Source organism: Halichoerus grypus, chromosome 2 (genome assembly GCF_964656455.1).
Source record: "Halichoerus grypus chromosome 2, mHalGry1.hap1.1, whole genome shotgun sequence".
Taxonomy (NCBI): domain Eukaryota; kingdom Metazoa; phylum Chordata; class Mammalia; order Carnivora; family Phocidae; genus Halichoerus; species Halichoerus grypus.
In genome coordinates this window covers 189,657,192-189,666,231 of record NC_135713.1, presented here as the reverse complement: position 1 = coordinate 189,666,231, position 9,040 = coordinate 189,657,192, and the positions used below count along the sequence as shown (strand labels likewise).

Here is a 9,040-nt window from a genome sequence, read left to right as displayed (position 1 = left end):
GTCCTGACGTCACGCATTGCCAGGAACTCAGCTGAGTTTTCAGCAGGACATTCCGGTAATCTTCCCTCCCTCCCCCCGGGTTTCTGTGCCCAAGGCCGCGGCTCTTCTTCTGCTGTGGTGGGGGGAGGAGCACTAAGTGCTAGGAACAGCCAGAACTGGGGCGTTCCCAGCCTAATGTTGGCCCCGCCCTTTCCCCAGAGGCTCTTCTCATTGGCCAGTGGGTGGGGCTTCGGGTGTACTGTATATGCACCAGTGCTTCTGGGAGGCCAGGGAAACTGGCCGTTTCATGAATTATGCAGAAGCGGCGTGTCTCTGCCAGGCTAGGGCTGGGCGGGGATTGGCTGGAGGGGCTGTAATTCAGCGGTTTCCGGAGCTGCCGCGGCGTAGACGGGGAGGGGAGTCTGGGGTTCCGACGTCGCCGCAGAGCGAGCGAGCCCGAACCGGATCCTTGACGAGCTGCCCTGCTCGGCGCTCTCTCTCGGTGTCTGCCAGGAGAGGCCCCGCGGCCTGAGGGAGCCCCGCGGCCCGCACCCCGGCGCAAGCGCAGCCCCGGCCTATCGGGCCTGAGCCCGAGAAACAGGTGAAGGGGGTGAAGGGTGGGGCCGCCCCCCCCGACGGCCCCCAGGCCTGGGGATCCGGAGGGGGGCGCGGGAGGGGCCGGGAGCCTCTGCAGTGTTTGGGGGAGTTGTGGATGGAAACTTAAGTGGGGCGGGGGGGGGAATACGTGGAGACGCGAGGGTCGATCTGAAGGGACAACTCCCGGGATGACAGGAGCGGGCCTCTGAAGGGACAGGGGGCGCTGGAAGGAAGTTTCGTTCTTTGGAGAAAGGGCAGACGCCGAGGAAGAGAGAAAATGGGCTCAAGGGGGAGGACAGTGGGGCGAGGGCACTCCAGGGTGGGGGTGGCAGGAGTGAGGGACAGCCCCCCGACTTCCTGCTCCCAGAGGCTCTGGGGACGTTCCGGCCACAGGAGCAACTGTCAGGCCGGCAGAGATCACGGGCGGGAGGTGGGGGTGTTGGAAAGAGCTTTCTCCCCTCTCCCCGGCGGCGCCCGGCGGCTCCCGGCTGAGCCAATTCCTCGGCCTTGCCCTGTTCCCTCTCCTTTAGGAGCCAGCTGTGCCCCTCTAGAGGTGGGAATAGGTGTCTTCCTCCTACAGCCCCACAGGCTGGTTGGTTGTGGGTAGGATTATTGCATAAGAATCAAGTTTCCTGTAGGGAAATTGACAGTCTTGTACTCTTTATAAATTCCCTCCACTCTTTTTTTTTTTTCCTAGATAAAACTTTGCTTCCCTCCTCCCCTTCTAAAAACAAAACAAAGCAAAATAAAACCCCCATCAAGCCAGTTCTAGAGAGAAATAAACCTCTTTCTTCCTTGACATTGTTCTTTTATAAACACCTGGTAAACTTGGCCAGAAGATAAATAATTGAGCCCTTGCGTTTACTGGATTGTGGTGTTGCTTAATTGCATAGGACAGAATGAACCAATCGAGTGTGGGAGTTTTCTGTCTTTGAGCCAAGATCTTGGGTAAACGCAGAGGGAAACAAAGACAGGCTGGCCTTGGCGAAGCCGAGCGTGCAAACTTTACCTGCGATTGGGGGGTGTGGTTGGGCTTAATTTAGCGACATTCAAACCATCATCCAAGTTGCTTTTTCCATGTTTAGTGCACATCTTTCTGTGTTACATCAAGTGTGTGTGGTATTGACACCTAAAAAAAAATAAAAATGTATGTAATGTGTATCTGCTGGTTTTTATCATGTGTGCATCTACAGGCTATATTCTGTGTATGGGTTGTAACTTTTTGGCTGGCTGTGCTGATAAAGCATTGGTTGGAATAAATCAGAACAGTATAAATCATCTCAGTCTTTCATATGTGGATTTAAACTGTTATGACTTGATTCAGCCAAATTTCTGTTTTATATTAAATATGTCTGTGTTCCCTGAGTCGACACATTTATTTCCTTGTTACATGTGCCGGACTGGCACACTAGCAGAATTTTTGCTCAGACATTTGCATAGTGGGATGGGGAAAAGAAGTCTGGAATACTGAAAAAAAAATTGTTGTAGATATTGGAGGGTTGATCTTAAAGTCTATATATTTGTTAGCATATCCACCACAGAGAACCACTAGCAAATTCACGGGTCTTTTATTTCTGTATATAGTACTTTTAGGAAGAATAACTGTTTAGAAATATCCACAGCTGTGACTTGCCTTACAAAGAGTAGATAGTTCGTATGACATTAACCTCATTTTATAGATAAGGAAACTGAGGCTAAAGGAACAAGGCGCTTGCCCAAGGCAGCAGAGTGTCATAGTGGTAGAACTTGTACCTTTGGCATATTTTGTGTTATTTTGACCTATGTTAAATATTAGATCTTGATTTACAGTGAGTGTAGACCCTGCTGGGAAAAGTGTCACTGAAATTCTCACATCTATCTGGACAGTGAAATACCACAAATAGGCTGTAAGACTCCAAGGGAGATAGCCAATAAACAGGTGCAAAAAGAAGTAGAACTAGGGTTTGTTTAGGTTACTTTTCCGTCTGCTGTGTATAACTTGGGAAGTCACTAACTTCTTAGTCAGCGTAACTTGTCATCAGAATTTAGCTATTTGCTAATGGAGAGAGATAAAAATGCCATTTAAATCCAGAGTGCCTTGTGGCTTGATCAGTGATCATTTGTGTCTCTAGAAAGTTGCTTTCTCCTCCTGCTTCTGCTTGTCTTGACTTTCTGATGTGAGATGGGGCAGAGGTTGTGACCATTCCAGATGCTGAGTCCAGCACCTTTTTACCTTATGGTTTCCCCACAGGTGGTGTACAGATCAACAAATATTTGCTTTTTGCAACTTTGTGAAAGTTGCCATGAAGAATCAGAGGCTTTGTTCACAGGACTTGCAGTCCACTGAGGGGACTTGATAAATGCTTTATCCCTATAGGGCAACATGTCCTCAAAGAGGTGGTGAGGTGTTAAGCCTGTGCCATCCAACAAGGTAGCTGTTACATATTAAAGTATATATAAAGCACATCTATAGAACATTCCCATTGTCCTGGAAAGTTCTGTTGGACAGTGCTGCACTAAGTGCTATGGTCTTCAGAGGAAGGAGAGGTTATGAGGCCTGGAATGGTCTAGGAAATCTTCTTGCCAAAGGAGAGATTTGATATGGGTCCCAAATAATAGCTGAAATGTGACAGGTGTAAAGAATTTGGGGTGAGGAGGTATGGTGGTACAATAGGAACAAAATCCTGGTAGATTAGGAAGGTAAGTAGGGGAGGAGTGTCTACTCATAAGAGGCCTTGAAGGCTAGACCCTGGAATTTCAGGTTTTGTCCTTCCAAAGATTTGTGAGGCCACGTATTGGTGTTTAATTATGGAGTGCCCACTGTGTGTCGGGTGCGTGCCTGGCATTGGTTAATTTGTACAAAGTAGATCAGTGCACATGGCCTAGGGGAGTTGTCCTTGGGCCTGAGCTTATAAGTTGGGCCAGCACCCAGAGAGGTGTTCTGACTTAACAGATTGATGTGTTTAAGTGCAGAAGTGTCTTTTAGGATTTTTAATTGACTGTAAATGGCCACTTACATTTTATGTCTTCCATATTTAAACAATTTTACTATAACTTTTGGGTCATTTATAAAAAACACCAAAAGAGCACTTGAGGATGTCCCCAAATCTTGAAGAAGTCCTGGTTCCTGGAGCAGCCTTGGTGAGATCCAGCAGGATGACATTGCCGGGCCGTTTCAGTCTTTGTCAGTTATGGTGAAAAGAATTAATGTCCCAGTTACACATTTGTTACTCAGAACCTCGGCTTACTATGGTGCACTTTAGTCTGGATGGCCAGATGGTACTTTGGTGGTCAGTTGTTTGAAATGTCTCTAGTTTTGGGGGCACCTGGGTGGCTCAATCGTTAAGCGCCTGCCTTCGGTTCAGGTCATGATCCCAGGGTCCTGGGTTCAAGCCCCACATCGGGCTCCCTGCTCAGCCGGAAGCCTGCTTCTCTCTCTCCCACTCGCCCTGCTTGTGTTCCCTCTCTCGCTGTGTATCTGTCAAATAAATAAATAAAATCTTAAAAAAAAATGTCTCTAGGTTTTAAAAGGAACAGCATGTGGAAGGATGAATTTCTGTTCTGCTCAGTTCTCATTATGTTAGGATTATCACAACTCTTCGGTCAGGCAGGCAAACGTTTTATTTCATTTTTGTTTTGTTTTAATTTATTTATTATCAGCAAACATTTTATACTGAAAGCCAATTACTATGCTAGGCGGTATCCAAGGGTAATGAAATATTGTTACTATTTTCACGGAACTAGAGGCATTGTGCGGACCAGGGTGTGTGTTGCTTCAGTATGGACACAGGGCAGGGGAGGTGACAGGATAAGAGGTTCACATCACATCTGATGCTCTGGAGTCAGATTGGTCTGGGATCAGATCCTGGATCTGCTACTTCCTCCTCCTCCTTCTCCTTCCTCCTCCTTAACTGAGTCTCAGTTTCTTATCTGTAAAAGTAGAGGATAACAGGGCCTATGTCCTAGGTCTGTTGAAGATTCAATGAGATAATATAGGTAAAATGCTTAGCATAATGCCTGCCCCACAGTGAGAACTCAATAAATCTAAGTTCCTATAAAATATCCCAGAAAAGAGATTCATTCTCTTCAGGGGTGGGAAAAGGCTTTATCACAGAGGGGCTTTATCAGGTCGGAATGCCTATGAACGGGGTTTTGTAGGGTGAATAGGAATTCTCCCGACAAAGTTGAGTGGTGAACAGTTGCGTTCAAGGCCAGGAAACATGAATGTGTAGAGGCTTAACACAGCAGAGAGTGTCCAGGGAGCTACAAGTGCAGGTTCTTAATTTAGGAGGGCTGAACTGAGGGGAGAGGAAGCCGCTGAGCTACGGCCCTTCCCCCTACTCTTCTGTTCCTTATTGGGTTCACATGTCATTAAAACTAAGTTGTTTGGTCCTGCTTACAAAAGAAATATATGCTATTACAAAACATTCACATTTGTAGAACTATAAGCTATGTGTATTTTATATATATCCTGTTAATAGTTGTATTAATGTTTAATGGTGTGTATATCTCCAGATTTTTTGCACCTTTTTCTACTTACCAATTTATCTTGGACACATTTTTTGCAAACTTCTTTTTAGTAGCCTAATAAAAGAACAATAAGGAAGGCAAATCTACCCCCCAAAATACAATAAGGTTTGGATTATCTGGCTTTTCTTTCTGCTACCCCCACCCAGAAGAATAAATGACTCTTCTAATCACTGAACTTTTGCCTGACCTTTGGCTTTATAACTACATTGGACAAGGAACTTATTTTGAACTTTCCTAAGGTAACACGGTAGTGTAAAAATGCTTGGGCCGTGTGTTCAAGGGTCTCATGATCCAAAGTTGCTATAGGAAGTAAAAGAATGGGCTGTGAGGTCAGACTCCTTGGGCTTTAATCCCAAATCCAGCACTCCTTAGACTTTGGGTCAGTTGCTTTAACTTCTCTGGGCTTCAGTTTCTCTAGCCATAAAATACAAATACCAGGCTTCATTGTAGGGAAGTTGTGAGGATTAAGCAAGATAATTTGCATATATATGTATGTGTATATGTTTGTTTGTTTTAAAGATTTTATTTGTTTACTTGATAGAGCACAAGCAGGGGGAGCGGCAGGCAGAGGGAGAGAGAAGCAGGCTCTCCACTGAGCAGGGAGCCTGATGCAGGGCTCGATCCCAGGACTCTGGGATCATGACCTGAGCCAAAGGCAGACACCCAAATGACTGTGCCCCTGTTTGTTTATTTATAGTAGGCAATATGCCCAATATGGGGCTTGAACTCAGCACCCCTAGATCAAGGGTCGCATGCTCTACCGGCTGAGCCAGCCAGGCGCCCCACAAGATAATGTAAAGCACTTTGCACAATGCCTGGCAGATTGCTAAAATTTTAGTGCTAATAATTAATATCATTAAAAACTGCAGTATCTACCTACAAAGTCAGGCAAGTTATGATTCATGGTAGCCATTAATGACCCAAAGGAAAGAAGGAGTAATTGGGAGATTCTAACCTAATAGGAAAAAACTAAATGAATAGGGACCAGGGGGATTTACATTGTGGTGGAGGAGATGGAGGCTGTCACGTAAAAGGAATAGGCAAACCGTAAATTCCTCTTTACACGAATGCCCATGTGATAGGTCTCTTTGCCTCTTCCAAAGCCTATGATTGTGGGCCATTTAAGTAATACTCGACACATTAAAAATTTATTACCACTTAGGAATTTGAACAGTCCCTTGGAGTTCATAACACCAAAAGTGCACATGATGTTGAAGGTTTGAGGGGGAGAGGAGCCAGACACGGAAGGTGGGGCTGCATACTGTTTGGGGGTGTGGTGCATCCCAAGTGGAATGAATGACCTGTCTGAGGCTAGGAGGTAATTTGTCCCTTCATGTGTGTGTGTGTGTGTGTGTGTGTGTGTGTGTGTGTGTGTGTAAGTGCGTATGTTTTCACCGGAGGAGTAGAGCTTTATTTTCTTGTCCTGTAACTTTCCTTCGCAAACGCATCTGTATTCAAAATAGCCTTGCGGTTAAGAAGAATCACTCAGCGGGGTGCCTGGGTGGCTCATTGGGTTAAGCACTTGCCTTCGGCTCAGGTCATGATCCCAGAGTCCTGGGATCGAGTCCTGCATCAGGCTCCCTGCTCGGCAGGAAGCCTGCTTTTCCTTCTCCCTCAGCTGCTCCCCCACCTTGTGCTCTCTCACTCTCTCTCTGTCAAATAAATAAATAACATCTTAAAAAAAAAATAGAAAAAAAAAAAGAAGAACCCCTCAGCTTCTCCCTGAAACAAGTTTTTTCACACTGGCTCTCCCGTTCGGGATCCGAGAAACCAGGAAAGAAAGGCCACCCTGTTGCTTCTAGCACGTATGTGGGGCAGGAGGAAGCCAGCAGAGCTTGAAAGAGAAAGTAAACCTTCTGGTAAATAAATGGCTTCCCTATTGTGGAGGAGGAGCACAAATTATTAGGGGGATGTTTGGGTAGTTTTTGTAAAAGACATTTCTGAAAACTGATTTAGATTAGCGAAGGTGAGCTCAATTTAGGAAAACCCTGCCCAGTCTGGTGTTAACCACCTGTTTTCCCGCTTTGTTGGTTGATTTTATTAGTTTTCGGTATCCTGACCACTCATTCTGGTTATGAGAAATGGAGGATTTGAGTCTGAATTTGAGCACCTGCTTAGGTGAAAGCTTCCTAAAATGCATGTTTTTCGAGTCTTTTCTAAGGTTACTTTTGTTTTGCTGTTTAGCATATGCTGTTTCTATGACAGAAAAGCATAAGACTTTCCTTTGTTCTCCCTTTCTCTCCCACCAAGGTAATCTTCAAAACCCCAAAGCCCAGATGTTAGCTGTGTAATTACCTCTCCTATAAACCAATCAGAGTGCAACATTGCATTGAGTTAGCATTAAAGTAGTCAGCCTTTGAATTTTTTTCTACTTGTGGTTTAGACACGATAAATATTTAATCTCAGACTGATTTTGTCTGACAGATCAGTTTGGTATTTGGGCCCCTTTTTATCAATATGTTTAGGGAAAGCAAATTTATTGAAACGTTAACCAAAATAAAACATAATTAAGATGGTGACTGTTTTATGCATAGGGGCAGATGGAACAATTGAAGCATTCTGGAGCCAAATATCAATATTTATTCTTTTTTTTTTTTTTAAGATTATTTATTTATTTGAGAGAGAGGAGAAGGAGCAAAAGGAGAGGGACAAGCAGACTCCGGAGCCCTAGGTGAGGCTCCATCTCAGGACCCTGAGATCGTAACCTGAGCAGAAACCAAGAGTCGGACTTTTAACCGACTGAGCCACCCAGGTGCCCCCGCTTTTTTAAATTTTTATTTACTTTATTATTTTTTAAGATTTTATTTATTTATTTATTTGACAGAGAGACAGACCCTGGGAGAGGGAACACAAGCAAGGGGAGTGTGAGAGGGAGAAGCAGACTTCCTGCTGAGCAGGGAGCCCTATGCTGGGCTTGATCCCAGGACCCTGAGATCATGACCTGAGCCAAAGGCAGACGCTTAATGGCTGAGCCACCCAGGTGCCCCTCTCTCTTTTTTTTTTTTAAACAGGTATCACATTCTGTTTAATTTGGGAACTCCTGGGGTTTTTTTTGTTTTGGGGGTTTTTTAGAGAAGGAGAGAGAGAGAATGGCAGAGGGAGAAGGAGAAAGGGAATCCCAAGCAGGCCCCTCGCCCAGTGCAGAGCTCCATGCAGGGCTCGATCCCATAACCCCAAGATCATGACCCGAGCCCAAATCAAGAGTCAGATACTCAACTGACTGAGCAACCCAGGTGCCCCACAAATATCAATATTTATTCTTAATTCTATGTGTTATTGTCCTTTTGCATTTAAGTGCATAAATAAGAGTGGACTGTAACTGTGTAGATGCACATGGGACACCTTAAAGTCCTAATAACTGTGTTGGAGAATATTGGGTTCATGGAGCCATCTGAAATTCCTGTTTCTCAGTGTACCACTGTGGTGCCAGACATTGATAGTGGGTGAGGTTGTGCCTGTTGGGGGGCTGGTTTATGGGAACTCTGTACTTTCTGCTCAGTTTTGCTTTGAACCTAAAACTGCTCTAAAAAGTAAAGCTTATTAATTAAAATCCTATTTCTGCAGAAATATCCAAGGTGTCCTGGGTCAGAAGTGCTCTGTGTGATTCCACAGACTTCTGCCTCAGTTTACCCTAACCTTTACAATCAGGGTACCATTCTTATATACCCAGTGAGAATATCTTCCGAGTAGGGGAGACTGAGGCTGGATGTGGGGGATAGAGAAGACCCACACACCAAACAGTCTGTAGATTAAACTACTTCCCCTTTCCCCTAGGAAAGATGAATGCTAGCTAGTCTTAACCACAGATTTGCTGCAAGAATATATCAGTTTTGTTTTTCGGTTCCAGACTCCAGGTTTCTTTATCGTAAAAGCAATATTTTAGGGAAAAAAAAGAAAGAAAAAGTTTAAATTAATCAGTACACAAAGGTTTGTAGTGAGCGGAAAGTTTTCTTTT

At 44.8% G+C, this 9,040-nt stretch overlaps 1 protein-coding gene across 1 annotated transcript in view; it reads left to right on the top strand.

Moving 5' to 3' along the window:
- Positions 1 to 339: 339 nt before the first annotated feature.
- The window catches only part of STAT3 (signal transducer and activator of transcription 3), a 70,254-nt gene continuing 61,553 nt past the window's right edge, over positions 340 to 9,040 (top strand). Inside the window, exon 1 of the mRNA XM_036095418.2 lies at positions 340 to 580. The gene's annotated coding sequence lies outside the window, so the exon portion shown is untranslated. The remainder of the gene's footprint in view (positions 581 to 9,040) is intronic.